This window comes from Ambystoma mexicanum, chromosome 4q, assembly GCF_040938575.1.
Source record: "Ambystoma mexicanum isolate Mex_15411 chromosome 4q, UKY_AmexF1_1, whole genome shotgun sequence".
NCBI classification, from domain to species: domain Eukaryota; kingdom Metazoa; phylum Chordata; class Amphibia; order Caudata; family Ambystomatidae; genus Ambystoma; species Ambystoma mexicanum.
Genome location: NC_090928.1, coordinates 520962117 through 520989555, shown reverse-complemented (window position 1 = coordinate 520989555; position 27439 = coordinate 520962117). Strand labels below are relative to the sequence as shown.

At 52.6% G+C, this 27439-nt stretch overlaps 1 protein-coding gene across 4 annotated transcripts in view; it reads right to left on the bottom strand.

Moving 5' to 3' along the window:
- The window catches only part of RALGAPA2 (Ral GTPase activating protein catalytic subunit alpha 2), a 3672963-nt gene that overhangs the window by 1007452 nt on the left and 2638072 nt on the right, over window positions 1–27439 (bottom strand). The gene's annotated exons all lie outside the window — the stretch shown is intronic.

Genomic DNA, 27439 nt, shown 5'->3' with positions numbered 1-27439 from the left:
TGTGCCTGGGAGGCGGAAATAGGCATACGTTCGCTATCTGACCATGCTGCCATGCTGGTGACCCTAGCAATATTGGATAGACCTGCGAGGCCCAGGCACCCATGGAAACTGTACAATCCAGTACTTAGGGATTCCATTGTGGCCGGGGAGATAGGGGAAGTAATCTCCAATTATTTTAAGGAGAACAAAAAGTCTGGTCCTTCGCAGGACATGGTGTGCGATGCCATGAAGGCGGTGGCAAGGAGCAAACTTATTAGCAGGACAGCATATACCAGAGCGAGGAAGTTAATCCGGGAGGGGCTAGAAAAGGAGGTTGCCCAAGCCTAGCAGGAGCACAAGAAATCGGGGTCCAGCAAAGCAATGCAGGCTCTGAGAGGGGCGTGTAAGCAACTGTAAGCACATCTGGCAGAAAGAAAAGCTCAGGCAATACTGAAAACTATGCAATTACTATGCCAAGGGGAATCGGGCTAACCAGCTGCTGGTAGCCAAGCTGCACAAACTCCAGACCCGGAACACGGTGCAGGCCTTACGCGGTAAAAAAGGGGCGTTACATCAGGATGAGACTGCCAAAATGGTCATCTTTGAAGCACACTTTTCTGCAGTATTTAAGGGGGAGCTCCTGCCGGAGGAGGCCCAAGCAAGCTATTTGAGGGACGCTCACCTGCCTCGCCTCTCTCTAGAAGATCGAGAGGTCCTTGAGGCGCCTATATCATCGGGAGAGGTAGAATGGGCTATAAAAGCATTGAAAAATAATGCCCCAGGTCCCAATCGCTTCACATCTCCTTTTTACAACAAGTTTGGTAATATTCTGGTCCCCCCCTGGTGAGGTTGTTCAATTCTTTCATGACCTCCAAAAGGGTTACCCAGTCTATGGGAGCCTCGACGACCGTCTTGCTCCCTAAATCGGGGAAGGACCCATCTCTCTGTGACTCATACTGCCCTAGTGCACTCACTAATGTGGACTCCAAGCATTTCTCAAAAATATTGGCCCATCGAATGATGGGGGTTCTACCCGGGCTCATAGATGGGGATCAGACGGGATTCTTTACAGGACGTGAGGCACACACTGGGTTTGCTGGAGGTGGGAAGGAGGTTGGGCCTGGATCTGGGTATTATCACGCTGGATGCCCATAAAACCTTCAACAAAGTGGACTGGGGTTACTTGAGGAGGGTCATGGAAAGTTTTGGGTTTGAATCTGGGTTCCTCTGCTGAATTATGGCGATCCATCAACACCAATCCACACACCTCTGAGTGAATGGGGCATTATCGTCCAGTCTAACCATCACCAGAGGCACAAGGTAGGGCTGGCCACTATTCCCGTTAATCTTCGCTTTATGCATGGAGCCATTTGCCAACCGCATTAGAAGTAAAGAGGCTATCGAGGGTGTGAGGGTGGGTGGCACCGACTATAAAGTGTCCCTTTATGCGGACGATATCCCGCTTACCCCGAGCAACTCCACCTCTTCATTGGCAGTGTATTAGAGGAGCTGGACGAGTTTGCCCAGGCCTCAGGCTTTCAGGCGAACTACGGAAAGTCGCACAGACTGGATGCGTCCCTCAGGCCCCACGAAAAAGCAGCTATAGTGGCGCTTGCCCCTATACAATGGACCCGGGACTCTATCCTGTAGCTGGGTGTTTGTATAGCGAGCAAGCCATCAGAGGTATATCATACCAACTTTCCCCCGCTGTTTTTGGAACTGTTCAGGGATTTGGGGAGGAGGGGGAACCAAGAGATTTCCGGATTTGGCCGCATTGCAGCAGTCAAAATGAATGTGATCCCACGTTTGCTCTACCTGAGCTCAGCATTGGCAGTGAGAGTCCCGGACTTGGACCTTTGTACACTTCAGGGGAAGATTATCGGTTTCATTTGGGGGAACAAACGTGCTAGAATACCCAGGAGTGTCTTGCTAAAGTCAGCAACAGTAGGAGGTTTGGGGGTCCCGCATGTGTTTTGCTATAATCTCACAGTGCAGCTCTCGCACACTTTCACCTGGGGTGGGCCCAACTCACAGCCAAAGTGAAAATTAATCGAACAGGCAAAATCGGCAGTCGACCTATCTCGGTTACCTTGCATAGAGGGGAGACATCTGGTGCAGGAATGGGGCTGGTCTTTGCTCGTAACAACCAAAAGCACACTATTACATGGGGAGGGCTTTTCGCAGATGGGGAATTTCTAGGGATTTGGGGCCCCTCTCGCCCGTGTGGAACAACCCAGGATTTCGGCTGGGATGCAGGGGGAGGCTTTAGTAAATGGGTGGAGGGAGGACTGGAATGCCTATGGCAGCTTTATAAAGACAATAGGCCAATGATATTAGAAGAATGCAAGCTTACTTTTAACCTACAAGTGTCGGAAACGTTTCAGATACACACAGCTGAGGCACTGGGCCTCCCACCCGCACATGAGGAAGGGAGCCGTTCGGTCCCCCTCTGCCCTTGAGCTGACACTACAGGAGGGTACCATGGGGGTCCGGGGGGACCTCAAAGTTATACAAGCTTCTGGACACGGGAGACCCTGTCATGCCCTTGCCATATATGTCTAAATGGGAAGACAATTTGGGGAGCCCCATCGAGGATGAGGCATGGTTGAGAATATGGGGTTGGATGCTCAAGTCCTTCCGGTGTGTCACAGACAGGGAATGTTGCTATAAGTTTTACTACAGATGGTATCTCACCCCGGAGAGGCTGCATCACATGGACAGCGGTTACCCTACTACTTGTTGGCAGGGGAGTGAAGAAGTGGGCTCCCTGTTCCACATAGTGTGGGGTCATGTCTCAAGGTGGGCCTTTACTGGAAGAAGGTGTTGGCTAGAATAAAAGATCACAGGGTTGACCCTCCCCATCGAGCCATGTGTGGTGATTTTGGGGGACACGGGTGGTGGGCCGTTCACCCTTACTGGTCCAATGGCTACCTGAATTGGTAATCTCCTGCTGGCAGCAAATCCGGTCATTGCCCATACCTGGAAGGCGATAGAGGGCCCGGTGGTTCAAATGTGGTGGGTTAGAGCCTGGGACATTCTGGTGGCAGACAAAATCACGGCACTATTTGAAGGGCGATACCCAAAGTATGTCTCAGTGTGGGCCCCATTCATTGACTTTGCTGAGAGATATCCTGCAATGACCACTAGGCCCCCAATGATGCAAAATGTTTCTCCTCTGTGATCCCGCTTTGCCCCTGGAAGCAAGGAGGGGGTGGCTGGAACCGGTGGGCCTGGGGGAGGAGGGGCAACCAGATTCAAGTGCATCTAACCCATGTCTGTACTGCTTTGTTATTCAGCAAACCTGAAGATCCAGGGGCAGTTCATTTCTGTACTCAACATGCTAACTTAAATAAAAGTTGTTTGAAAGAAAAACAAAGTCAAAGGGAAAAGCAATAGAGGCGTCTAGAGGAGGAATTGGAATCCCAAGTACGGGAGGTTATGGGTGCTATAGCGGAAAAAAGTACAAGGGTGCTACAGAAAACGTTAAAACACGCAAGGGGTCAATTAGAGCGGTTACATACTCGTAGGGCTGAATGGGCATTGTTGAGTACCAAACAGAAGTTTTACGTGAGCTCTAATAAAGCGTATAGATTATTGGCAAGACAGTTGAGAGCGGCTAGTGCGACCCAGACCATTATAAAGAAAACAGAACCGGGGAGGGGAGCAGGGGTAGGGTGGGGTGGGGTGAAGCGATATCAATACCAAAAGTCACACCAATTGAAAGGGTATTGGAGAGGGATATCAGTGAGGAAGAGGTGAGGGTGGTAATTAAATCTCTACCTATGAATAAGGCCCCAGGACCCAAAGGTTTTCCGGCATCATTTTATAAGCAATATTGAGGGAAACTTGTACCGAGACTTATAAAACTTTTTAACGCAATGGTGGCTCGGGGGAAAGTGGCACAGATTAAAACAATGCGGGTCATATAAACACATTGCTCTAATGAATCTTGATGCTAATATTTATACGGAGTGTTAGTGGCCAGACTATCCCCTCTGCTCCCTATGCTCATCAACCTGGACGAGTCAGGATTCATCAGAAGACGACAGACATTTGATAATATAAGAAGGATTGTCCACCTAGTTGAGAAAACTACTAAATGGCACAGTTCTGTCGGTGCTGATATCACTAGATGCGAAAAAGGCATTCGACCGTGTCGAATGGGCGTTTTTATTTGCTGCTTTTGAGCACATGGGACTAGGGCCTAGGTTCAGACAAATGATCCAGGCGAATTACAAAAATCTGGTGATCAGATTAGCGATTAATGGTGGTCTCTCCCGATCTATCGCCATTACACAAGGTACAAGGCAAGGGTGCCTCCTCTCCCCACTATTGTACACAATCTATCTGGAGCCCTTGCTTGAGAGGCTCAGGTGCAATGAGAAAATGAAGAGCATATCATTTGGGGGAGAAGAACATAAGGTTATCGCTTTTGCAGATGACAAGTTGGTGGCATTGACGGAACTAGATGTGTCAATACCGGAATTGGTGGCGGAACTGGGAATAGTGGAGACGATTTCGGGCCTTAAGGTTAATATGCAGAAGTCAGAACTCCTTGGCTTGGCGATTAGCCCAGAATGGATTTGGGAATTGGCGTGATACTCCCCTTTTAGAGTCGCTTATAAAGACATAGAATATTTAGGATAGAATATTGCAGATACCTTTCCACAAATATATGATAGAAATTATCCGGCAGTGTTGGACAGATCTGGGTAAACCTAGGTAAATGGAATCCATTCAAAATATGGAACAAGTTACTTACCTGTAACTGTTGTTCTCCAGCATGGGTCTGGCATGGATTCACATGCTCATGAATATTCCCCGTCGTCAGGCCGGGAATCCTCGGTATAGAAAAAAATCAGTATCAGTTTAGTTTCTGATCTGTCTTTCTTACTAGTAACCAATCACTGGTCTCCGGGTCATACTGCACCCAGCCAATGACTGCCCTCTCCCTAAGCCCCGCCTCCGGCAGCCATCCTCAGATTTGGTAGCACGTAAAGTGGCAGTATGACCAAGTGAAGAGCCGCAGAGGGGTAGGCGGGAGGGTTCACATGTGAATCCATGCCAGACCCATGCTGGAGAACAACAGTTACAGGTAAGTAACTTGTTCCTTCTCCAGCATGGGGTCTGGCATGGATTCACATGCTCATGAATAAGAGAATACATAGCAGTACACACATGCACAACCACGGGAGGTGGCAACAGGCTCAACATTAAGCAATACAACAGCTCAACATTAAGCAACTCTTACCTCCTCACCAGGCTCACCTTAGGCGAACAGGTTGCGCAGCACTGCTTGGCCGACCCTGGACTCCTCCCTGGAGTCCCGATCGACGCAGTAGAATCTTGTGAAGGTGTGCGTCGACCTCCACGTCGCAGCCCTGCAGATGTCCAGCAGGGGCACACCAGAGAGGAACGCTGTGGTAGCACCGATCGCTCTGGTCGAATGGGCTCTCGGACGGCCGGGCAGCTGTCGGTTTGCCAACCGGTGACAGTGCATGATGCAGCCGGAGAGCCATCTGGAAATGGAAGTCTTCGAGAGAGCCTTCCCTTGATTCACAGTCCCAAAGTTCACAAACAGCTGTGACGTCTTCCGAAAACTCTTCGTGCGGTCCACGTAGAACTTCAGCGCTCTAGCTACATCCAGCAAGTGCAAAGTCCTCTCGGCCGGCGACGAAGGCGACGGGAAGAAAACTGGCAACACCAAGGGCTCCTTGAGGTGGAAGTCCGACGGCACCTTGGGCATAAAGGATGGGTGTGTCCTCAGCACCACCCTCGTGTCATGAAAAGTAATGTATGGAGGCTTGCAAGATAGGACCTGGATCTCTCCCACTCGTCATGCGGAGGTGATGGGCACGAGGAACGCTGTCTTCCATGACAGGAACTTCAAAGGCGTCGAATGCATTGGCTCGAATGGGGCCCCTATGAGCTTGGTCAGCACCACATTAAGCTCCCACGCCGGGGCAAGAGCCTTCACCGGCAGGAATGATCGGAATAGTCACTTCATGAATTCTTTCACCAGGCGATGAGACCACAAGGACGCCCGTCCCGTCGTCCAGGTATATCGGGAGATTGCAGCCAGATGTATTTTGATGGAGGCGTGAGCCAGTCCAGCTTTGGCCAGCGACAGTAGGTACGGCAGTACTTGAGGGGCCGTAATCTGCAGAGGGTTAATCTTCTGTTCACGGCACCAGACAGAGAACCTCTTCCATTTATGTCCGTAGCACTCGAGAGTTGAGGACGCCCTGGCCTTTGCAAGAACCTCTCTGCAGTCGGCCGGGATGTCGTACCCTCCAAACTCTAGTGCTGCAGGAGCCAGGCCTGCAAGTTCAGCGACTCTGGGTTGTGGTGAAGAATGGCGCTTCCTTCTCTGGAGAGAAGGTCTGCGTCTGTCGGCAGCTTGACTGGTGGGGACGTTGACAAGTCCAGAAGGTCCGGGAACCAGATCTGTCTCGGCCACGCCGGTGCGAAGAGGATCATCCTGCACCGGGACCTCTTGAGCTGGTTAATGAGCCGGAGCAGCAACGGCAGCGGAGGGAACGCATAAAGAAATAGGCCGTCCCAGGGGAACGAGAAAGCATCGCCCATGCTCCTCGGCTGGGGGAACCTGCTGGCGAACCTCCAGCACTTGAAATTCGTCGCCGTCGCGAAGAGATCGATTTGGGGTTCGCCCCATTGTCGGAAGAGTCGATCCACTTGATCCTGGCGCAGTTCCCACTCGTGGCACGAGCGCAGCTCCCTGCTGAGTGAGTCGGCATCGTGTTCTTTATTCCTGCCAGATGAAGAGGCCCCAGAAACATCCCTTGGGCGATGGCCCAATGCCACAGATCTTGGGCTTCCTTGGATAGGGCCGGGGACCTGGTTCCGCCCTGCTTCCGGATGTAGAACACCGTGGTGGTGTTGTCGGTGAAGATCCTCACCACCTTGCCCTTGAGGGACGGAAGAAAAGACCTGAGGGCCCAGAACACCGCGCGGAGCTCCAAGATGTTGATGTGGAGAGACTTCTCCTCACGGAGCCAAAGGCCTCTCGCGTGAAGATCTCCGGAGTGTGCTCCCCAACCTTCCAGGGAGGCGTCCGTCGTCACCGTCACCTGGTGAGCTGGGGTCCGAAAGTCCGTGCCCGCTGACAGATGGGAGCGGGTACCCCACCACCGGATCGCCTGACGGAACGTCTCATTGAGAGGGATCCTGTCCTCGAAGCTGCCCGTCGACTGGATCCAGTGGGCGTCGAGGAACTCCTGTAAGGGTCTCATCCGAAGCCTGCAAAGGCACACCAGATAAATGCAGGAGGACATCATCCCGAGGAGGGACTTGATAGATCTTACCCTGGCCATGTCTGTGGCCAGCAGACGCTGCACCTTGCCCAGAATGGTCCTTGTCCTTTCCTCCGACGGCGAGGCCAGCCGCGCCACTGTGTCGAGCTTGGCTCCCAGAAACAGGGCGACTTGCGACGGAACCAGGTGGGATTTTGGAAAGGTGATGGAGAATCCCAGGTCCCTGAGCAGCTGGACGGTCTTCGCAGTGTGCTCCACGGCGAGCTGCCTTGTCCTTGCCCGGATGAGCCAGTCGTCCAGGTAGGGGTAGACGTGGATCCCCTGTAGGTGCAGCCGCGCCGCCACCGGTGCGAGGCACTTGGTGAACAGCCTGGGTGCCGACTTTAATCCGAACGGGAGGGCCTTGAACTGGTAGTGCCGCCCTTGGACCACGAACCTGAGGAACTTCCGGTGTCTTTTTAGAATGGGGATGTGGAAGTAGGCATCCTCCAAGTCCAACGACGACAGGAAATCGCCCTCCTCCAGCTGTCCCAGCACATGCTGGAGGGTGACCATGCAGAACTTCTGTGCCTTGATGTACTTGTTCAGTCGTCGTAGGTCCAGGATGGGGCGCCATCCTCCTGTCTTCTTTTTTACGAGGAAGTACCTTGAGTAACCTCCGGAGCCCCGAAGCCTCTTTGGGACGAGCTCAATGGCACCCTTCTTGAGCATCGCCCTTACTTCCAACAGTAGTTGAGGGACGTGATTTTCCTTCCTGGCCACGGGTGGAACGCGAGGGCACTTCTTCTGAAACTCGAGGGCGTGCCCTTGGGCCAGGGCATGCAGCACCCAACGGTCGGTGGAGATGGACACCCACACGCTGACGAATCTCGCCAGCCAGCCTCCCACCGGGGTGCTTCGGCGGGGACCCGACCCCACAGTCGGTTCAATCTTGTTTGGAGGCCGCCTTGCCTCCTTGTCGACGACGACGGGCACCACCTGACTTGCCGCATCCCCTGTAGGCTTCCTGGGACGAAGATCTTGCCGCTTGGCGGTAAGTGGAGGAGCCACTGCTGGATCCCTTGGAGGCACCTTGTCTGCCTCCGGAGCTCCGAAAGGACGGCCGTCGTTGTTGGAGCACTCCCAGTGCCCGGGAAGTCTCTGTGTCTGTCTTGATGGCCTGAAGGGACTCATCAACCGCCTTCCCAAACAGGTTGTTCCCGTCGAAGGGCATGTCCAAAACCTTGGTTTGTACGTCCTGGCGGAAATCCGTGGCCTTGAGCCATCCTCGTCGTCTCAAGCAAACGCCGTTGCCCAACTGACGGAAACCGGTGTCGGCAATGTCCGTTGCCACCGTCATGGCGTGGTCCGAAGCAATCTCCCCCTCCTTTGGGATTTCAAGGGCCTCAGCCCTTTTGGCGTCCGGAAGGAAGTCTAACAGAGGGACGATTTTGAACCACAACTCCCTGTCGTAGCGGGCTACGATAGCCAGGGCGTTGGCCGCCTTAATAGTCGTCGCTGCGGATGAGATGATCCGTCGTCCCATCGTGTCCAACTTCCTGCCCTCGCCGTCCGGCGGGAAAGTTGATGTCGAGGCCGATGCCCCCCCAGCTTTCTTCTTTGCTGCCGCCGAGACGACCGAATCCGGGGTAGATTGTGCCCGAAGGCACAAGGGGGCAGCGTCGGGGACCCGGTACTTCTTCTCGTACCGGTCCCTCTTTGCCGGCGCCGTAGCAGGGTTCTTGAGGAGGGCGAGCCCCTCATCCCAGGGTCATCAAGAAGCGGTACGGCGAGGACCGTCTTCCTTTTAGCCTCGCGCCGTTGGTAAAGGAACCCTTCTCTCTTTTCTTCTGGGCAGAGCTGAAAAAGCTTGGAAGCCTTGGAAATCATGGCATGAAAGGACCCAATCTCGTCGGGCAGGGACGCCCGAGCAGGGGGCGACGGGGGACACGTCCCGTTGTCACCTCCGTCGTCATCTGTACCTGTCGAAGCCGTGTCCGTGCCCGTATCATCCCTGTGGGTAGTAGACCGGGGGGAAGGCAGAGCGGGCCACAGAGGTGGGAGAGGTGGCGTAGGATGCCTCCTCCTCCTCTTATGCGGTGGACTCTCCGAAGGTCCTGGCTCCGGTTCCCCCGTCGGGTCTGGCTCAGGTACCTCCGTCGGGGGAAGGGGCAACCTAGTCCTCATCTCCGAGCATAAGGACTGAATCGCTGACAAAATGGCCGCCGAGGTGTCCTGCGGCCCTGGAAACGACGGGCGCGAGGGCTCTTGAGGAGCCTTGTCGGCGACACCATCGCTCTCGTCGTCGCCCTCGTCGGGATCCCTCCCGATTGGCTGGGCCTCTACCACGACTTCGATGAGCTCTTCTTCAGAGGTCGTGTCCGTATCCATGATGGCCACCAGCCCCTCCCCCACCTTTTCCAACGAGGACTTCGTGGGGGTCTTCTCAATGGGCCTGAAAGACAACTCCTTCCACGGTGGCAGGGAGACTCTGGGTCCTGAGGGCACCTCCACTGGTGTAGCCTCCACAGGCTGAGCCAGGGCCGCGGCGACATCCTCAATCGAGGTCTTAGCAGGGTGAATTAAGGCCATCGTCACCTTCTGGACGCCTGGGGCCTTCACCTTGGGGGGAGGGTCCGAGCCTCGCTCCCCCTCTGCCGGAATCTTCGAGATCGACCGGGGCCTCTCCAGAAGCTTTGTCGGGTTCTCGGACTTCCTCTTACCCGAGCCAGAGCGTTGGCTCGTGGTTGATGGCGCCGGGGAGGACGCGCCCTGCCTGGCAGCCAAGGAGCCCGACCGTTCGGCGCTCCCGGTGCCCGCAGACTCGCGGTGCTTAGCCTTTTGTTGGGCCCCCGTCGCCGGGGCGCCCTCACAGGACTTAGAAGACCGCTCGGACTTCTTTTTCTTCTTCTCGCCTGACGGGCTCTTCCCTTCCAGCCAGTTGACGAGACGAAGATGGCGATCCCTCATGGTCCCCTCCGACATGTTCCCACAAAACGCACAGTCCTTCTCCTTGTGCGTCTTGTCCTCATGGAGACAGTAGAGGCATAACGAATGCTCGTCCTCCTTGAAAACATTCTGAAGCTGGCATCCAGGGCAGGTCCTGAACAGCTTCCCGGGCGTCGAGCTTCCTTTCTCCTGGGCCATGTCCAGGGTAGGCCTCGGAACTTCTGGAATCCTCCAAAAGCGTAACTCGACGAAATCTTCACCCTTGAGGGGCGTAGAACACTCTGAAACGGATCCCCGTTGATCGGATGTAGAAACGGTGGAGCTTGAGGCTCTATTTAACCGAAAAATGAGAACAATCTCCTGAAAAAGCGCGAAAACGCAGCAAAAGCTCGAGAGCTACAGCACGAGGACTCCCAACACTTGAACGTGCGGTAAAAATCTGAGGATGGCTGCCGGAGGCGGGGCTTAGGGAGAGGGCTGTCATTGGCTGGGGGCAGTATGACCCAGAGACCAGTGATTGGTTACTACTAAGAAAGACAGATCAGAAACAAAACTGATACTGATTTTATTTCTATACCGAGGATTCCCGGCCTGACGACGGGGAATATTCATGAGCATGTGAATCCATGCCAGACCCCATGCTGGAGAACATGGTTAGGTCTTATCGTAACAGTGAAGATGGTCATGTTACCAAGGCTTTTATATATTTTCAGGCGCTACCAGTGTCCGTTCCGCGTATCTTTTTTATGACGCCAAATAAACAAATTTCAAGATTTATTTGGCAAAAAAGGCGTCCATGTGTCGCACTTCGTACCTTGATGGCGCAGAGGGAATGAGGAGGCCTGGGCCTACGGAACTTTGTAAAATATTATGAGGCGGCACAATTAGGAGTGATACGGAAGTGGTTTTCTGGGGATATTAGTAAGCCGTGGGTACGAATGGATAGGGCTGGTAAAGTCTAGTACTAGTACAGCTTACCTCTAAATTGCTTGTACAGCCATACAGGTTCTCTACTGATTTGTCATTATTCCAATGCATGATTCTACTGTGTGCATGTCCACATATATCCTAAAAATTCCTATTCGGCACAATACTCTCAGATTAGTTTTCTGGGTTGGTCTTGGCACGGATTGCGTAGGTTTAGACTTAGGCTTAGGCTTTTGAACTCTAACTTTAGCCCATTTTGAATCTGGTGCTGTTTTAGTCCCTCTCTCCCTCCCTCTGTTCGTCCCTCCCAGTGCCCATTCTGGCACGACGGTACACACAGGTGGTACTTGCTAAAATGCAAATTTGTTTGCACTTTGGAATAGCCAGAGCTACTAATCAATACCACATTCCCACAAATTTTGCCCTGCTGGGTGATGACGTTTCTACACTTCTACCACAGCCAGCTCTTGACCTGTGCCATGGTTTACCTGTTGTGTAGCCCTCATTCCCATCTTTCTAGTCATTTTCCCTGAAACATTTCAAAAGATCTTTCATCCCAAGAGATCTAGACAACCAAAAGCAATATAACTGCAAACATATCAGGGCTATGTCACCATCTGGGCTAATGTGCAGAGGTGTTCTTGCGCAGCAGTGGGCCACATTCGTCGAGGAAGGTACATCTCTACAGCCATTCCCGTCACCAAGAGTACTTTGTGGGAACCTGCCCAGCGCAACAGTTCTTCATCTTAGATTTCTTTTTTTTTTTTTACTTTTGTTCATTCAGCTTGACAACACCAAAAGAAGCGAGTGACAGAGGATGGTACAATCATATACAGTGAATACAGTACAGGTACAGAGCTTGCTGATACTTTATGTTTATAAACCTGGAGACAAACAGTTGTACAGGTGAGGGGCTGGGGAGCCACAGCTCATGGGGCGGTTACAGGGACTCGAGGGGGGGGGGGACGGTAGGGGGAGATTCAGTATCAGAGTCAGTATATGTGGAGGCCATGTAGGTACGGAACCTCAGCCAGATGTCTCTGGGCCTCGAGTGTGTTGGTTGTTGATTAGCGCAGGATTCTTCTGTATCCGAAGCCCATGTGGCAGCCCTGAGCGACTGTGCATGTGTAGGTGTTCCGGGGCGGAACCAGCGCATTAAGATGCAGCGCACAGCGAGAAGCATGCAGAGGCCAGCTAGTTTTTTAGAGTCCCGACCCAGTTCAGGGAAGTCGTGGAAGAGACACTGTTGGGGACGGGTCGATAGTATGTTCTAGCATAGTGGACATGGTGAAGCATATTTCAGCCCAGAATTGCGTTAGATGAGAACAGGACCAGATCATACGAATATATGTAGCAATATCGGAGCCACACCAAAGCATCTTGGGGAGAGCTCCTTGAACATATGGTGCAGCCTGCTCGGAGTGTGGTGATACCTGTGCAGTACTTTGAACTGTATTAACTTGAATCGGAAGTTGGATACGTTATGGGTGCGTGCACACATACGAGACCAGCGCTCATCGGTCATTTCCACCCCCAGGTCTTCTTCCCATTTGTGTTTCAATGTAGTAAATGAGGGGGCAGCTCTGGTTTGTAGTAGGGCATACAGTCTAGACACCTTCCCCCTCGAGGACTCAAAGGTGAACAGCTCCGCAATTACGGGGTCATCTGGTGGTATCGTAGGGAAATTGGGGTTTTAGTTTTGAGGATTTTCTGAAGAGATGAGTATTGGAGCCACGCGGATGGTTTACGTCTCAGGGAGAGTGGACGATCCGACCATTCAAGAAAGTTTCCCTGCACAAAGACGTCTCGGAGCGATTTGTATCCAGCCTTGGCCCACCGGGACACGAAGGTCTGTGGTACACGTGGGACCTCTGAGGAAGTTTCACAATTGCAGGTCCCTGTGGAAGGGCGTATCTAGCAGTTTCCAGATTTTGGAAAGGGCAAGAGACGTACTAGCAACAGGGTCAGCTGACTCTGGGTCGGCTGGCGTGGGTTTAGGAATGAGAGAGTGGATATCACGATCACTGACTGCCAGTCTCTCCAGTCTGACATGAGGGGGAAGGTCCGGTGTGCTGAACCAGTGTGAGGCAAATTGGGATTGCGCCACTAGCCAGTAACTGAAGAAATCAGGGGCGCTGAATCCACCACTCTCCATGGAAGTGGTCCGTGTCCCTAGTTTAAGTCGGACTGCGCCAGAGTGCCACAAGAAAGTGTTGACTGTGCGGATTAACGCCTGAAAGAAGCCATCGCGCGGACACAGGGGGAGATTGATGAACCTATATAGGAGTTGCGGTAGTACAACCATCTTTAGTATCCCTATCCGGCCCGCTAGGGATATTGTAAGTCTCGTCCAGCCCAAGGTCTTCGTAACTAGGTTTGTGAGGTAGTTCCGATAGTTTTCCTCGAGTAGCACCTCAGAGCAGCGAGCCACCTCCACCCCAAGGTAAGTGAATTTCGATTGGAACAATGTGAACCCCATAAGGTCAGGAAGGGGGCGTGTGCAGTCCGTAAGCGGGAAAAGGATGGATTTGGAGCAGTTTACCCTCAGTCCCGAGATGCGCCAAAGTGGACCACATCCTCCAGTATCGGGGCGAGGTTGGTAACAGGGGTATTGAATATAAAGCAGGCCATTGTCGGCATATAAGGAGATAATAGCCGATTGACCCGCTGTTCTGAAGCCGCTGTGTGCGTGGGACTGCCGCATCTTGTCGGCAAAGGGTTCCATGGCTATGGCAAAGATTAGTGGAGAGAAGGGGCAGCCCTGTCTTGTCCCCCTGGCTATTTGGAAAAGGGGCGAGCATCTATCCTCAGTGCGGACCCTAGCCACCGGATCGGAGTAAAGCAGCTTAACACAGGAGAGGAAACTGGGTCCAAATTTAAATTTTTTCAGAACTCGCCATAGGTATTCCCATGACACGGAGTCAAGTGATTTTTGCATATCCAGGGTGGCGGCCAGTGCTTGTACATTCGGGCTGATTCTACCAATTACGTTGAACAAGCGTCTCAGGTTCAAGGAGGTGGATCGACCCAGGATAAATCCCACTTGATCCGGGTGGATGATGTATGGCATAAAGGAGGCTAGGCGTAGGGCTAATAGTTTGGCATAGATTTTGAATGTACAAGCAGTTAGGGAGAATTCTCTCTTTAGGCTGAATTTCCTAACCTAGTGAGTCCCCCAGCAGCTTAGCTGGATTTCTGGAGTTTGTTTTTTTCTCCTGCCAAGAGTGAGACTCTTTCTCCCACTCTTGGACATGATTTATGGTGCTCCTTTTACTGTTAATGTGTTTTCTGGGCTATGGGGTCCTTTACTCCATAGGGTCTCATGTGTTTTTACTATGTGTGTTACACAGCACCCTCCGTGCAGTAACACAGGGGTGTCATAGCGACACCCCACCATAGACCCCATACCCTGGGACTGACTCCCAGGGCATGTAAAGTCACCATTGGCTTTACTAGTCCCAAATGATTAACAGAAACCAGTACAAACCATAATATTGTGGACGTACTGGTCGGGGCAATTCGATTGCCCCGGGGTCTGTTAGTCGAGGGGGCACTCTCCGTCCCCCCTGATCGAGTTGTGGCTGGTGGCAGTGGAAACGACTTTTTATATTCGACCGCGATTATTTCCCTATGGGATTTTCCCATTGTTCGAGGCTACCAACTTTAATTATTTAATTCTCATAGCCTCGAACATACCGCCGGTTTATTTATTTAATATTAATTCGCCGGTTGGTATTTTTTGCCAGGACTCGATTCTAAAATGGCGTTTGTGTTCTCTTCTGTGACTCCAACCCAAGTCGAGCCCTTTGTTCCACTTTTTGGCGGGCTTCTCCACAGAAGCCTCCAAAAGTGGTGCTACTCTGTCTGGGTACCACAGGGGGTGTGGGAGGGGGTTTAGGCACCCTGGACTAAGTTACCTTGGTAATTCAAGTCACACTCTTGTGTGATTGGCCCAAGTGGTGAGCCGGCCGGCTCACCACTTAGCATGTTTGATTGACAGCTAGGCTGAGTGAATGGGGGTATGCTGCATAAAAGCAGGGCTTTGGGGACTGGAACTTCAGAAGTCGCCACAGGACCCGAGAATCCGACGAGTGAGAAGCTGAGCTGACCTACCACGACGACACCACTGGTGGAGCCCTGCAGAACCGACTCACCACTTCCCGACGACAGAGAAGATCTCCCGGCTGGAGAGGCTTCTTCCCCTGACTGGTGGGCACAACCAGTTTATCTTCTTTTCTTCGCACCCCAGACCGGTTTGTGGTCGAACTGCCTGTGCCAAGCACCCCGGCAGCCGGATAGCCACTTACCACTGAACCGCAAATCAACGGACCGCTTCTTGTACCTCAGAAACTCCGCGGCTGGTTTCTTCCCTGGCAGTGCAACGGACTCCCGTCTTCCTCCCCGACGAGATCCTCTCTTCCCCCGGACGAAGCACCGACTTGCATCCGCTGCCAGGAACAACTGCCCCCGCTGGAGTGTTCTCACCACTTTAAGGTACCGTGTCCGCCAGGCACCCCTTAACCTTCTGGACTGGGCTGGCCGCCTTGACCCTCTAACTGGTCCCTTTCTTTGGTCCAACTCCTTTTTGAACCGTTACAAGACTTTTGTGCACTGCAACCGTGTGACCTTGGACACATTTCGTTTTGATCCTCTTAAAGCGGATCCGGCCTACTGACTCTGAATTCACGGTGTTTCTTTGCCTTCCTCTCTTTTTGTGTTCGTGAAAAAGTGTTGGGATCTGTTTCAATTTATTCTCTGCTTTTCTCTCCCTTTTTAAAACGAATTATTAGAGTGCTATCTACGTTAAGCGCTCACCACTGTCTGAAAATAAGTGGGGCTTTACTTAAGACTTGTCTAATATTCTTTTACGGGAGTGTATATCTTTTAGTGACCGTGTTTTTGAATTGCTTACTATTAGTGCCTGTGTGTTTTTCTAGATGTGGTTTTAAATAAATAATTATCTCTCTTTTACACCAAGCCCTGGTCAGTGTTTACTTGTTCTATTGTGTTCTCTTGACCTATTGTGAATACTCTGTATACTGCCTAACTCTTCTTGAGGGAAGTCTGACTGCTCAGCCACAGCTACCAAGTGAGTCTGTGTGGTACAGACTGCTACCAAGTGGGTTTACTGCCAAACACCTGTAGTCCTAAATCTTTTGCAGTGGTCCCAGAGGGAACTGCACAGGTTTCTGCCTAACACAAGCCGCATTGGGTTGGGGGCTTGCTGGGTTTGAGTAGGACCGTTATGATGGCCTCATGGAGAGAGGGGGGGGGGGAAGCATGCCAACTTCACCTGCCTCCTACCACAGGGCCATCAAGTGAGGGACCAGAATGGATTTGAACTGTTTGTAGAATTTGGTTGGAAGGCCGTCTGAGCCCGGGGACTTACCAGATGATAATGACTCGATGGCTTCTGAGAATTCTTCAGGGGTGAACGGCCTCTCAAGGGAGATGCTGGTTTCAGCAGAGAACCGAGCGAGGAAGGCTCTCTAGGAAGGAATCAATCGCTGCTGTTGGGACACTCTCAGCTTTCGAATAGAGGGATTCGTAAAAAGCCAAGAATTCAGAGTTGATGTCCTGCAGTGATGTGGCTAGGGTGCCATCGGGTCTCTCCATCGCCGGTATGTTGGGGGCTCCAAACTCTCGCCGGAGTAGCCTGGCAAAAATTCGACCTCACTGTTCTCCCTCCCCATATTTTCTCACAAGGCTCGGGTTATCCAGGAATCTCACCTCTCGCTCGGCCAGAGAGCGAAACGTGTCCAGTTCCGAACCGAATGATGCAGTTTAGCAAATGTTTCACATTGTTCGGAGCGAGCGTGCGTCTCCTGTAGACAGAGGATTTTAACCCCATGGCGCTCGGCATGAAGTTGTAACTGTCTCATTTTCTTATAATTTCCCTGCCCCAGTACATTCCAGCTCATGAACGTTAGGCTATTATCACCCATCCATGTGGAGATACTGCTTGAGCTTTAACTTCCGATGGGGTTGTAGCCAACGAAAACAAGTCTGATATGGCTTTAGATCCCCACCAATACGCATCTGACCTGGTACTGTTTCATGCTCTACTTCTTTAGCGGACGTCAAGCCTTTTTTAATCTAACACCCGACCCATCCCGCCCCCACCCACATCCCTACTCCAAACAGAGGAATGATAACACAATAACAAAAACCAAACCAACGGCATCGACGCCTGGGGGCCTGAGAGCTGGTCTGGCGGTAATACTCCGGACTGGGGGCGTTTAAGGATATTTATGGTAGTTAGCGAAAATAACAAGCGTAGCATAGTTAGGAACATATGGAGTGAAGATCAACACGTTATTAAAACAGGTTAAACATTTTGTGCATTTCTGACAAAATTAGATCTCCTATGTGTTTGGGCGAGGAAGGCCTCTCGTCTAGTGAGGATTCAATTGAAAAACCATAACATTAAACAGAGAGGCGTTACAGGGGAGAGTCAACCGGGGAAATGATCATCTATGAATCTGGAGGCCTCTTCCGGGATTGTGAAGAAGAACACCTGATTGGAGTGTTGAATTCTCAACTTGGCGGGGTACAGCATGGAGTACTTGACCCCCGGGTCGCGAAGTCTCTTTTTAAAAGCCAGGAAGGGTTTGCGCTTCTGCTGTACGGCCACAGAAAAGTCAGGGTACAAGTGGATCCTGGCGGACCCCAGAAATAGTTCACCTTTGACTCTCGCCGCCCTGAGGAGGGTGTCCTGATCGCAGAAATTTAAGATTCTGGCTATGATGGTGTGTGGTGTTAAGGCATGGTGGGCTCTTTCCACTGCAAACTGCCGCGAGAGCTTTGGGGAGTCAAGAAGTGTTAGAAGTGTGCGCTCAAAGTAGTCTTCCATGGGTTCTTCGATGCCGTCTTCGGGTACCCCAATTATATAGAGGTAATTTCGTCTCAAACGCGATTCGAGGTCCTCATTCTTTTTTACCACTTCAAGTACCCGATTAGAGAGTGAGGAGACTCCTGCCTGAAGGGAGCCCAGGTCATCCTCAGTGGCACTCACCCTTGTCTCAATTTCGGCCACCCGGCCATCAGTTTTATCAATATGGGCTTTAATGGAGGATATAGTGCCATTCATGTCGTCTAGTTTGGTATGAAGAGTAGTGAACCCTTCACGGATGTATTCGAGCATCTTCTGTGAATCCACGGAGGCTGGGAGGTCCGAAGTGGTGGGTTTGAGCTCCAGTGCTTCCACAGTCGATTTAGACAGAGCTTTTGCGAACATGTTAATGGAGCTCTGTTTTTCCCCCGTTCCTTTAGTCATGGTGTCAGGCGGAAGGGTGGTGGGGGGGTGAATTTAGACAGTTGGAGCTGGAAGAGGGGAAGGTGAAGCGTACAAGAAAGCTGTCAGGCCTCAGACAACAGTAGGACAGATGAGTGGAGGTGGCTCTGGTGCCTTGCAGATCTTTAGTGGGCTTCTCCGGATGGGCTGTGGCCTCCCACGTAGGTTCAAACACGTGGGTATGCACCAGGAGGGTCAGCGCCCTTATAGGATATGGCTGTAGCTTTAATTTGTCTGTGTGCGATGAGGACCCAGTTAATCCACATCACTGATAGTTGAATGCTGGCGCCTCTCAAAAGGGATCTCTCATAAGGGTTGGGTGCGCCAGGGGACCAGCAGCGCACAGGTGGAATTCAGGGGCGCCCCACCCCACAGAGCCCCGCACGACAGGCCTGATGCCCGCTCCAATGGCAAGAATGGCATATGGAGGAGAATCAGTGGCATCTAGTAGGTGGTGCTCATGGTAAGGCTGTTGAGGTCAGGTCCCTAAGGGTACTGTGGGGTACCGGAACACCCCAGCGCAAGCAGGAGGATAGGAGCAATGCTGGGGGGGTCCCTCATCGTAGAGGGGATAAAGCCAGGCCGGTACCCCCGGCAAATCGCAGCGCCGCGTACACTTCACTCCCTGTGGCCCACCGTGCGTATCCTGAGAGTGGGTAGCCCCCGCTGCCCGGAGTACAGCAGTAGGATGGGGATCAGGGAGACCGCAGGGCGGGCAATGTCTTATGGATCCACTGCAGCACGGTTGCCGCCACACAGGAGGCGTGCACTGCAGGGCCCCCAGAACTCTCTGCAGTTCCTACCTTGATTAAGGCTGTGTCCCGTCTCGATGGTGGCTGGCGGAAGGGGGCCACGGAAATGCTAAGCGCCGAGCCAGGTGCCGGCGGAACAGGTCCCCTGTGTCCCATAGTCCAACGCCCCACCAACAGGCAGAGCCACCCGAAGAATAGACGCTGTGTGTCAGCCAGAAGGGACACCCAGGAGTCCTCAGGCCACCCGATGATAGGGACGCCGGCGCGATGGAGGAGGTATCCTCTGGTGCTGGAGGTCTTCGTCCCAGGTGGCGTGGCGATGGCCCAGAGGCTCCCAGTAGTCTTGATGTTGGTGCCGCACTTCAGTCGCCAAGAGCGTCCCTGGAGCTGGGCAGCACAACGAGGCGTGTGGTCAGGGCAGCGCCGCCCCTCCCCCAGCATGCCCGCAGCGCCCCGCCACACAGTAGCTGGCTGAGCCGTGCCGCATGGAGCCGCAGTTCGGGTAGACTCAGGAGGATTCCACAGCAGTCTTCATGCAGCTGCAACACCACGGTTTTCGGTCACCTGGTATTGAAAGTCAGCTGATGTCTGCAGACATGGTCTGTTCCCAGAACGCCTCAGTATGGGAAGAATTCACTGCACCGCAATAGATTGATGTCGAAAAGGATATTCCCTAGAACGGAGCTCGGCACTCAGGCGGCTATACTCATCGAGCACAACAACGCCCCCTCATCTTATATTTCTTAACTATAAAAAGTGTGACAGGGGGTTGTTAGGCTCTTGTGCAAGGCATCAAGAATATGCTTACAGAAAAGATAAATGTCAAATTATGACAGACACGAGGATCTCAACCTTTTTACATGAGTGAATTGCCCTATTAGAGTAGCAGGCAGGTGGAAACCAAAACAGTTATACAATTCACACTGAAAAGGTGATGGGGTTTATTTCCAATTTATTTTTATTTTTTTATTCAAGTGAAACTGCAAATCCTTAGCGTCAGAGAAGAACGTTACTCTGCTATCTTTGAAATGATTGTCTCTGCATTTTGACTATTTAATTTAGAGTATAACAAGTACATTTCGACTTACTCCCACCCATTACAATGGTGAAAAACATGTGTCAACTCATACTCACGCTAACAGACCACACTCATGAGATATTTATTGTATGTTTGTCAATCATATTTTTATGTAGTACGTTCAAGTTAGTAATCTGTTTTGTATTGTGTTTTAGCTTACATAAATAAGCCTTTCACAGCAAAACATTTAAATCATGTAATAAAAATAGAATTTAATTACCATTCTTCAATTCATTTAAAACAAACAACTGCATATAACTAAATTTAATCTTATTTCCCAAAAACTACACGTAAAAAAACATACAAAGCCAGAATCAATTTCACCACATTTCCCCAAATCAGCCTAACCCACAACATCTCAGACAAGATCAATGAGCCCAAATACTGCAGCCTCGCCTCCCCAAAAGCTGCACAGTACAAAACAATATGTTTCAGTGTTTCCTACGATTTTCCATGCAAAATCTACTTCTTCGTTAGTAGAACACATTTGCTCCTCAGTTAAAGAGTGGGAAATTGATTCAAACGGAAGCGCAAATAAACACCACAGATTTTCAGACAAGGAAAAATAGAAACATACGACAGGGGGTTTGGGGGGGAGGTCAGCTCTCATCCTCCTAAAATGGGCATATTCCCTGTAAAGTGAAACATTTCCCAGCAAATCCAGGGTTTCGGCCCAGTCAGCTGCAAACAAGTTCCTCTTCACCTCTGGAGTAACGTTCAATTCCTTAGCTGACAAAGCTATCAGGTGCAAAATCCTGCACAAAGTGGCTTTAAAGTCATTTAACGTGGATGCTGACTATAAGGTCGACAAATCACCCAGACTCCTCCTGGACTGAGTGTTGGTCAAGTTATATCAAATATCTTGTGGACAAAGCCCTTTGCAGGGGCTGCTCACCCACCTTCCACAGAAAAGATTTTGGCTGTCTTTTTGCCCAAAGAATTACAACCTTTGCTTTTTTGCCCATTAATTTTCAGGTTGTTTAAGACAGCACAGTGACAAAAAAGGGCCAACTTTCTGTGAAGCCAAATTAGTGTCTTGTCGAATAGAATAATGTCATCCGCAAAGGCAAGCCAGTCAAAAAGAACAAGTTACTTTCTTACCTGGTAACGTTCTTTCGATGGGATGGTCCGACGACGTATTTCATATCTATGACATGTAATCACCACAGCTGTGCTGCTTCGGAAACTTTTTCGGCGTCTGCGTCCTGCGTCGATGACGTCGCGCCGTCGTCGAGGACCTCCTCCGACGTCCGACGTCATCCGATGTGATAAGTAGGACGCACGACGCCCATAGCCTCAGTTGTAGTTTTTTCCCCCAGAACGTGTGACATAAGTCAACTGCCAGTCAGACACAAAGCCTTGCGGAACGTAAGCTGCAATCGCAAAAGAAATTCTGCAGCGGGGAAGGCCGGGCGGTAGCGATATGGAATACGTCGTCGGACCATCCCATCGAAAGAACGTTACCAGGTAAGAAAGTAACTTGTTCTTCGAGGGGATTGGGTTCTACGACGTATTCCATATCTATGACAGACTCCCAAAGCAGTACCAAAGCAAGGAGGAGGGAAAGAATTTAGAATCAAAATGTAGAATAGCCAATCAAATAGCAGAGCAAAGGACCGCCTTGCCAAAGGCCAGATCCTGTGCTCGGATGGAATCAAGGGAATAGTGACGTACAAATGTATGTACTGAAGCCCAGGTGGCTGCATCACAGATGTTGCGAATAGGAACACCCCTCTGCAGGGCAGTAGACGCAGCCATACCCCTGGTAGAATGGGCCCGCAAGCCAGCCGGTGGGTCCTTACCCGCCAAACGGTAGCACTCCGAGATGGCCAAAATAATCCAGCGAGACAAAGTCTGTTTCGTCACAGCTTGCCCCAAACGCTTTCCAGCGTAACCAATAAAGAGTTGATCATCCACTCTGACCCGGGACATGCGTGAAACATAAAAGCTTAAAGCTCTCCTAGGATCAAGCCTATGGAGCCTCTCCTCTTCCTTACCAGGATGCGGAGGAGGATAGAATGCCGGAAGAACAACCTTCTGGGCCAAATGAAATTCCGTCACTACCTTCGGAAGAAAAGAAGGACGAACTCTAAGGACAACCCTGTCCTTGTGAAATACAGTGAAGGGAGGCTTAACTGAAAGTGCCTGTAACTCACTCACTCTGCGAGCGGAAGTAACCGCAACTAAAAACACAGTTTTCAGAGTTAACAGCCTCAAAGGGCAAGAATGTAAAGGCTCAAACGGAGCACCCATAAGAAACTTAAGAACCAGGTTTAAATCCCAACCGGGCACCAGGAAAGGTGACGGAGGGAACACATTAGTGAGCCCTTTCAGGAACTGTGAAATCAAAGGGATTTTAAAGTAAGAACACTCTTCAGATGAGCGCTTAAAGATGGACAGCGCCGCCAGGTAACCCTTAACGGTACCCACTTGCAAGCCCCTGTGGGCCAAAGAAAGTAAAAAGGACAGAACCATGGGGATGTCACATGCAAAAGGATCCACATTCTGAACTCTGCACCAGTCGCAGAACTTACGCCAACGGCAACGGTACAGAGACTTTGTTGCCGGCCTTCGGGCCGAAAGCAACACCTCCATCACGTCCTCAGGGAGGTCCCAATCCTTATACCTCAACCTTTCAGAAACCAAGCGTGAAGGTTGAGGGATCTGACCTCTGGATGGAGAACCTGACCCCCCTCCCGTGAGAGCAGATCGTCTCGGTAGGGAAGACGACGTGGAGGGCAGATGGATAAGTCGAGAAGGTCCGGGTACCACGTCCTCCGAGCCCACGCCGGGGCAATGAGGATCATCCGGGAACCGAACTTCCGTAACCTCCGCAGCACTTGCGGGATGACGGGGACTGGAGGAAACGCGTACAGCAGCGGGAATGACCACTCCACCACGAACGCGTCTCCTAAGGCTCCTTCTGGAGGAAATTCCCGCGAGCAAAACCTTTCGCACTTCCGGTTGACACTGGAGGCGAAGAGATCCACTTGAGGGGTCCCCCAAAGGGCGAAGATCTCCAGGAGAATCTCCTGAGCCAACTCCCACTCGTGAGAGATCGCGCTCTGCCTGCTCAGAGCGTCCGCCGTCACATTTTCGGCTCCGGCCAGATGAACTGCCGAGATCGAAACTTCCTGCTGGATGGCCCAGAACTCGAGCTGCATCGCCTCTCTGCACAGAGGAAGTGACCCTGCCCCCCCCCTTTTTGTTGAGGTAGTGCATGGCCACTGTGTTGTCCGTCAGGATCAGGACATCCTTCCCTCGCACAGACGGCAGAAAAGCCTTCAGGGCTAGCCTGACGGCCCTCAGCTCCAACAGATTGATATGGAGTCTGGACTCCGACGGAGACCAACGACCGCTGACTGTCAGCCCGTTGGCATGAGCTCCCCATCCCGTGAGGGATGCATCCGTCACGATCGTCACCTCCGGCCAGGGAAGCCAAAATGGAGCCCCCTTCATCAAGTTGCCTTCGACGGCCCACCACAGAAGGTCCCGGGCGACCGAGGACGGCACCTGAATCGAGTCCGACATCCTGCCGGAGGACTGCGACCATTGCGTCTTGAGTGCCCACTGCAAAGATCTCATCCGCAGGCGAGCCTCTGGCACCAGAAGAATGCAGGATGCCATGAGGCCGAGCAACCTCAAGAACTCGAACGCTGGGAGCGTCTGGGCATGCTGAAACTTGTGCACCATCTGCTGAATGTGAAGAGCCCTCACCTGGGGAGGAAAACACTGCCCCAGGGAAGTGTCGAGCACTGCTCCGATGTACTGGAGCCGCTGCGTTGGCGTCAAATGGGACTTCTTTAAATTGAGGGAGAAGCCCAGCCTGTGAAGGGAGCGACAGGCGATCGATAGATGATCCAGGACTTGCTCGGGAGAGCTCCCCCTGATCAACCAATCGTCCAGGTAGGGGTAGACGTGAATCCCCCCTTGCCTGAGATGCGCTGCCACCACCACCATGAGCTTGGTGAAAACCCTCGGGGCGGAGGTCAATCCGAACGGCAGGACCCGAAACTGAAAGAGCGAGTCGCCAACCGCGAACCTCAGGTACTTCTTGTGCTTGGGATGGATCGGCACATGGAAGTAAGCATCCTTGAGGTCGAGTGACACCAACCAGTCCTGAAGCTGAAGGGCCTGGAGGACTTGAGAGAGAGTAACCATCTTGAACTTGTCCTTCCTGAGGAGTTTGTTCAAATCGCGCAAGTCCATGATGGGTCTCAATCCCCCGTCTTTCTTCGAAACCAAAAAATAAGGGGAATACCATCCCTTGTTCCTCTCCGCTACAGGCACCAGTTCTATGGCGCCTTTCTCCAGCAGGGCTTGAATTTCCTGCGCAAGGAGCGGATCCGGACTCTGCAAAGAGAGGTTCCCCGGTGGATTGTCGCGAGGCCTGTGCCGAAAAGGAAGACAGTAGCCGTGGGTTATGATCTCCAGAACCCACACATCTGAAGTAAAGGCTTGCCACTCTACAAGATGCTGCGCCAGCCTTCCCCCAACCGGCGAACCATGGGACATGGCCTCACGACTGAGTGGGAGCGGCTGCGGCGTTACCTGAGGGCAAAGAGGCAACTGCCCGAGCGGCCTTGGCACCACGGGTACCCTGTCGTCCACCTCTGGTACCCCTGCGTTGGCCTCTTTGACTGCCAGCTCCTCTCGCTTTACTGAAGGATGAGTAATAGCGAAAGGAACCACCCCTCCACTGCTGTCCCCTAGGACGAAAAGGCGGAGGTTGGCGAACTGCAGCGCCCAACGACTTTGCTGCAGCTTTTGAGGTCTGCAACCTCTCAAGGCTCTCGTCAGCCTTGCTGCCAAAAAGGTGTTCACCATCAAAGGGCATGTTGAGGAGCCGGGACTGCACATCAGGAGCAAACCCCGACTTCCGCAACCACGCAAACCTGCGTATCACGGTGCTCGCCGCCATGGACCTACTGACGCATTCAGCCAAGTCCAGACCCGACTGAACAGACTCACACATGGCATCCTTACCATCCTGGACCATAGCAAGGAAACCATCCCGTTCATCCCCTTCGGGAATATGTTCAGCCGCTAACGCAACACAGTTCCACAGAGTGTGCGTGAAACGTGACAAGGCACAAATGGAGTTGGCCGCCTGAAGCGCCATACCACCAGAAGAAAACACTTTCTTCGCCCAGCCATCAAAACGTTTGTCGTCCCTATCAGGAGGGATGGTAGGGTACAACGCCTGCTTTGCCGGGGCCGTGGCCGCCTGCACCACCAAACTTTCCGGAGTGGGGTGCCTGGTCAAGTAGCAGGGGTCGCTACTGGCTGGACGGTATTTACGCGACAAGGATCTGCCCACCGCCGGGAGACTCTCCGGAGCAGTCCAAGCCGCCGCCACCCTTCTCTGTAAAGCCATATGGAACGGCAGTACCGGGTCAGTTGGGGGACCAACATCAAGGATGTCCGTCAGATCATCCTGCACAAACTCCCCCGGGGGAGCAGACCATCCCAGATACTCAGACACCCTAGCCATAAGGCGCCGGTACGAGGAATCGGCATGGGAGCCAGGCTCAGGCCTACAAAATTCCACCTCCGGAGAGGTGTCCAGTCCACTGGCATCATGCAGTGACTGCCTCAAATCGTCAAACTGACTATGGCCCGAGACAATTTCATCTGGCACCTGACTAGGAACAAGGCCATCAGAATCCTTATCCGCCTCCGAAATATATTCCAGGTGGCGAAAAGGCACCCGAGAGTGCTTGCTCTTAACCAGAGCCTTCCTAGGGGGTACACCCGTGACACGGGGCACCTCCGACACGAAAGGCGTCGATGGCGTCGAGCGAATCGGCGCCGACGCCGAGAAAACCGGCAACGGCGCCGAGAGGATCGGCGTCGACGTCGAGGAAATCGGCGTCGACGTCGAGGAAATCGGCGTCGACGTCGAGGAAATCGGCGTCGACGTCGAGGAAATCGGCGTCGACGTCAGATGCAGCGCCTCCAGTATCGGCGGCGTCGACACAGCCCTCGAAGCCGGAGCCCCGAGCGTGTCCCTCGACGACCTGATCGTCGACGGCTTCGACGAGGCCCTCGAAGCCGGAGCCTCGAGAAAGCCTGTCGACGCCCTCGACGCCTCAGACGTCGATGTCTTCCTCGAAGACTTCACAGGAGCACACGGTCTCGAACGCGTCGAGGACCGGGACCTGGAACAGGTACGGCGAGAACGAGCCTCCTTGTCCGAACGGGACCGCTCCCGTGACTCGTGCCGACCACTCTTGCGAGCGGCGTCTCTCGACCTCACACGGCCGACCCCACTCGGGGGCGCGGACGGCTGAGTACCCTGCGACTCAAGAATCGCCAACATTTTCTTCCCGAAGGAAGCCCATTCTTCCGGCGTCGCACGGCTGGTGGGGTAACCGACGTGCCGTGCAGAATCCTCGGAAGAGGACCTGGAAGGCGACCGGTGACGGCGCTTCCGAGAATGCCTCGAAGAGGCCGAGGAGTGGCGAGACCCACTCCTAGAAGAAGACCGACGAGACTTCCGACGCGGAGAGTCACCCCTCGAATCATCCGTCGAAAGCCCCGCCGACTTTGACTTCCGGGGCTTGGACACCCGACCTACCGACAACAACTTCTTACGTTCGCGTAAGGCTTTGGACGTGAGCGACTGGCAGTCGACACAGTCATCCGTGTCGTGGGCCTCCCCGAGGCACCAGAGGCAGGCGTCGTGCGAGTCAGTCACCGACATCTTGGACCCACACTCCCCGCACTTCTTAAAGCCCGGACGCGGGGTTGAAGACGAAGTGGAAGACATCGCCGAAGGAAATTCACAAACGAACAGGTTCGAAGAACCAGAAAGAACAGAACTCCAAAGAGTCGAGGCTTAGAACCGAGAAACACGAAGCAACATGTTCGCGGAAAAAACGGAACTGAGGCTATGGGCGTCGTGCGTCCTACTTATCACATCGGATGACGTCGGACGTCGGAGGAGGTCCTCGACGACGGCGCATCGACGTCATCGACGCAGGACGCAGACCCCGAAAAAGTTTCCGAAGCAGCACAGCTGTGGTGATTACATGTCATAGATATGGAATACGTCGGAGGACCCAATCCCCTCGAATTAATTTTTACTGGGTTTGTAACTCCTGACTCCCACAAGGTCCGAGATATAGAGGTTGAATACGGTGGGGGCCACCATGCATCCCTGTCTAAGCCCCACAAAGGTAAGAACAGGTGCCAAGATGGCCCT